At 32.7% G+C, this 5,172-nt stretch overlaps 1 protein-coding gene and 1 long non-coding RNA gene across 36 annotated transcripts in view; one reads left to right on the forward strand and one right to left on the reverse strand.

Annotated features, from left to right (window-relative positions):
• Positions 1 to 5,172, reverse strand: part of DLG2 (discs large MAGUK scaffold protein 2) — a 2,604,243-nt gene that overhangs the window by 173,529 nt on the left and 2,425,542 nt on the right. The window lies entirely within an intron of this gene.
• The window catches only part of LOC141563468 (uncharacterized), a 29,101-nt gene that overhangs the window by 16,870 nt on the left and 7,059 nt on the right, over positions 1 to 5,172 (forward strand). The gene's annotated exons all lie outside the window — the stretch shown is intronic.

Raw genomic sequence — 5,172 nt, forward strand, 5'->3', positions numbered from 1 at the left:
TAGGACAAGGGGCAGGGTTCATTCTTTTAGAAAGCAGGGACCTAGGCTATATTTGCATAAAGTTGTAAAACAACAAAAAGAACAATGTAAAGACAGATAGTTGATGTGAATACTCTGTTGTATGTTACTAGCAATGCATGATTAAATGAAAAAGCTATTATTTAAAGCCCATATTCTGTATAAAGCATTGTGCTAAGTTTTGGGATACAAATAGAAAAAAAATACACACTGACTGTCACATTCTTAATTGGAGGAGCCAACACATAAAAGAAAATTCAGATGCAAGGCAGATAGAAAAGCCTAAATAAGTGCCAAGATTTCAGAGATGGGTGGATGGTAAGGTCCCAAAATTCTTAGGTCACTTAAATAGTTGATAAGAGAGTAGCAGGGACATGGAAGCAGAACAGATGCTAAACAGATGCTAAGACCTTCTGGTTCTTCATCTTATTAAAAGGAAAGGAACTCTTGATGTCCACCTCATTCAACTCTGTAGCAGGCAAGCAGCCCATCTGAGGGAGTAGGATCACCTGGTCATTATCAACTTAGATAGGTACTTAGATAGATATTTCCCAGGACTAGGGAAGGGACAAAAGGTGAAGTAAACAGTGAGGAAGTCCCCTTTGAGGGCAGCTTTTTCTATTAACCAGCCATTAAATCTCAGCATATGAAATGATCTTCAAGGGGTAAAAAGTAATAGGATATTACTAAAGACATGAAAAAGAGAAATAACAATTAGTCTGAGTGGTGCCATTGAAATATTACGAGAGAGAGAAGAAACTTTGATTATATAAAATTGAAACATTTTTTGCACAATTAAAATTGATTAAATTAGAATAAGAGGAAAATCTATTTCCTGAAGGTGCAGGTGGGTAGATGGGGAGGAATTTTTGCAAAAATTTCTCTAATAAATTTCTGCTATCCAATATATGTAGTCACTCAATTCAAACAAATAAGGACTGTTACCAATAGATAAATAGTAGAAAATATATGAACAGACAGTTCTCATGAGGAGAAATCCAAGCTTTTAACCTCATGAAAAAAAAATGCTCCAAAAAACTACTAATAAGAAATTGCAACTTAAAAAAGCTCTGGAGTCCTACTTTTCACTAATCAGCTCACCAAAGAGGAGAAAAAATGAAAGTGATGGATTTTGGATGGGCTTTGGGAAGACTATCATACTAATGGGCTATTGGAGAAGCTGTGGATTGTTCTAACCATTCTGGAATGCAATTTGGAACTATACCCCAAAAGTTACTAAATTATGCAGATACTTCTTGACCAACATAGGGTCTTATTCTGCATCTGTATTCTTTTAGATATTCCAAGGGAGGGGACTCACATGCTAAAGGAGAAGAGAAAAGAAAGAACTAAACATTTATTAAGCATTTTGTGCCAAAAACTGTGCTAAGTACTTTTACAACTATTACTTCATTTGATCCTCAATTGATTTAAGCAACATCAATATATGTAAAACATACACACACACACACACACACATATATATATGTATATATATATATATACATGATACACACCTATGTAAAATATATATAGTCACATAAAATCTACATCTAGCATACATATTTGTGTGTGTATAACTTTTTAGTGTAGCAAACAACTGGGACTAAACAAATCATGTTATATAAATGTAATAGAATATTATTTGAGCTAAAAAAATGACAAAAGGAACAGTTTGAGAGAAAACGAAAAGACTAGTATAAAATAAACAGTGAATCAAGCAAAATTAAGGGATCTATTTCTACAATGAATGCAATATTGTGAAGGAAAATAATTATGAAATATTTAAGAATTTTGTCAATTCAGTTGACTGACCACAAGTTCAGAAGACTGATGATGGAGCGTACTTCCTGTTCCTAAGTGGGAAGGTAAGTGATAGTAGGCACAGAATTAATTTTCTTTTTTCAGATCCTGCCAATACAACACAAATTTATTTTGCTGATTATGTCAGGAGAAGGTTTTTATTTTTGTGTGTGCATATAGAGAGAGTGATGGGAGAATCAAGAGAACAGTGATAGGGATGAAAACAAGAAAGAAGCATTAATGGAATATTTTAAAATACTTGTAAGATATGATGGTGTTGGTACCACCATATTCAATGAATAAACATATTCAAGAAAAACAAGTTCTGTATGACAGATTCATGGTTTCATGTATGATTATGTATAATTCTCTTTTTCTGACTTTTATATTAGGAAATATTTATGTTTTTATTAATTTTCTGATTCACAATAAACTTTTTTTTTCTTAAAGTAGTCACTGGATCATAAGATCTTAGCTTTAGAGTTAGAAATGGATCTCAGAAACCACCTAATCTAATTCCTTCATTTTATAGATGAGAAAATTATGCCTTCTCACATTTTCAATATTCTCACCAAAAATTAAAAAAAATATGTTTTTTCAGAGGTAAGGAATCTTAGCTGCAGTTGCTACTACAGCTACTCAATTCTCCAAACATTAACTACTATTTTGCACAAAGCATTGTACTGGGCTCTGAAAACAAAAAGCTAAATATAACATAGAACCACATCTCAAGAAACAAACATTCCATGGGAGGTAGGGATTAAATAGAATTCAAAAGAAAAAAAAGCAGTCTTTATTTGATTATTTTTATTATATACACTGTTGTCTTGAGTTTTACTCAGTTCTGCTTGGTTTCGTATTATTTCATGTAAATCTCTTCATATTTTTCTAGTCATTGTTTCTTATAGCACAGTTGTACTCCATCACAATTATACACCACAACTTTACTCATTTCCAATAGGCATTCCCTCAATTTCCAGTTCTTTGCCACCACAAAAAGCACTGGTAAAAAATTTTAGAACATATTGGTTCTTTTTTCCTTTTTTTTCTGATTACCTTGGAAAACAGATTTAGTAGTGATATTGTGTCATGAAAGGGTATACACATTATAATTCTTTGGGCATAGCTCCAAATTATTGCTCTCCAAAATAATTAGAACAGTTCACAGTTCCACCAAGAGTATTTTAGTGTCCCAATTTTTCCAGGTCTAATTCAACATTTGTCATTTCCCCTTCTATCATTTTAGTTACTCTGATCAGTGTGAAATATTATCTCAGAATATTTTTTTTAATTTGAGTTTCTATATTCAATAATGTTTTAGAGAACTTTTTATATTACTATATATATATATATATCTTTCTAAAAGCTGCCAGTTCACATCTTTTGACCATTTATCAATTAGAGAATGAGTCATTCTGATAAAATTTCACAGTTCTCCATATGTTTGAGATATGAGGTCTATAAGAAACTGTACATAAAATTCTACCTCCTATCAATTTTCTGCTTTCCTTTTTATCTTGACTATACTGGTTTTATTTGTACATAAACTTTTTAATTTAATGTTATCAAAATAATCCATTTTATGTCTCACAATGCTCTTGGTCTCTTCTTTAATCATAAATTATTCTTCTATATATTAATTTATCAGGTAATATGTTATATATTCTTCTAATTTACTTATATTTCCCTTTATGTCTAAATCCTTCATCTTTTTTAACTTTATCTTGGCAAATGTTAAGATATTTGTCTATGATTAGTTTCTGCCAGATTGCTTTCCAGTTTTCCTAACAATTTTTTTTTTACCAAATAGTGAATTTTTATCACAAAAGCTTGGATCTTGACATTTATCAAACACACAGTTACTATAACCATTTACTATTGTGCATTGTTACATCTACTCTCTTCCATTGAAACACCATTCTATTTCTTGGCCAGTGCTAGATAGTTTGGATAATTATTACCTTAAAATATAGTTTATGATCTGGTATTACTAGACCTCCTTCATTTACATTTTTCCTTTAATTCCTATGATATTATTGACATTTCATTTTTTCCAAATGAATTTTATTATTTTTTTTCTAATTGGTTATTTTACTTATCAGGATTCTCAAGTCTAAGTTTTTCTTTCTGATGTTTCTGAAAATACATTGCTCTTCTATCTGTCCTCTTTTAGACAGTGGTTTATAGCTAGTAGACAGAAGAAAAAAATACCAGATATAGAATCAGAGGAAGGGACTCTGGCTTGACTATGTGCTGCTAGTATGACTCTAGGCCAATTGCCTGGCCTCTATAGGGGTCATTTTCTTCTTCTATAAAAAACTGGATTAACTGATCTCTGCTCTCTTACCCAGTCATCATATGATTATACTCTTTTTTTAGTAAGACAGATAAGCAGGCTTCTTCAGATCAACCCATTTGGGTGGGAATTCTTAGAGGAAAAAGTACAGAAAAACCTAAGGTTATATTTGCTATCTCTATAGATTCTCAGAATATAGACTGTATCTCAGAATATCTGAAGGGACCCAATATCCTGCTCTTTTCTCAGAAATACAATGCAGTATATCCCTAAATGAAGTAAAATCAGAGTACAATGATGGACTCCATTGGCCTTGTATTCAGCAGACCTCCACAGACTCTGCTTCAAAAATTACTTCTGATTCTTCCAATCCAAAATAACTTTGTGTGTTTTATGTATATTTTGATTATTTGATTATTGTTGTTTCTTAGTTGTTTTCAATCATAGCTGACTTTTCATGACCCCCCCCCCTTTTTTTTTTTTTGGCAGAGATGCAAGAAGGGTTTGCCATTTCCTCCTCTAACTCTTTTACACATGAGGAAATTGAGGCAAAAAGGGTTAAGTGAGTTGTTCAGGGACACACAGATAGTATCTGAGGCCAGATTTGAACTCAGGAAGATGAGTCTCCCTGAATCCAGGCCTGACACTTTATCCACTTGAGCCATCTATATATTGTTTATAATTATATGGGCATATGTTATCTTCACCATTAGAATGTAAGAGTGGAAGATGACTTTACTTTTATTTTTGAATTTCTAGTACCTAGAAAAATGACTCCTAAGCATAAGCACTTAAGATATGCTTGTTGATTGGTTGGTTTTTAAAAACTGTCCTTTTTCTAATAACACTTTAAAGTGACTTTCCTGGGCTTACGTGCCTTTCCCCCCCATCTGACAAAAACCCGCCTTCTTCCTTCTTTTCTCTATTTTTCCTTCCTTCCTTCCTTCCTTCCTTCCTTCCTTCCTTCCTTCCTTCCTTCCTTCCTTCCTTCCTTCCTTCCTTCCTTCCTTTTCCCCCTCTCCCTCCCTTCCTCCCTCCCTCTCTCTTTCCCTCCC

This window comes from Sminthopsis crassicaudata, chromosome 3 (assembly GCF_048593235.1).
Source record: "Sminthopsis crassicaudata isolate SCR6 chromosome 3, ASM4859323v1, whole genome shotgun sequence".
NCBI lineage: Eukaryota > Metazoa > Chordata > Mammalia > Dasyuromorphia > Dasyuridae > Sminthopsis > Sminthopsis crassicaudata.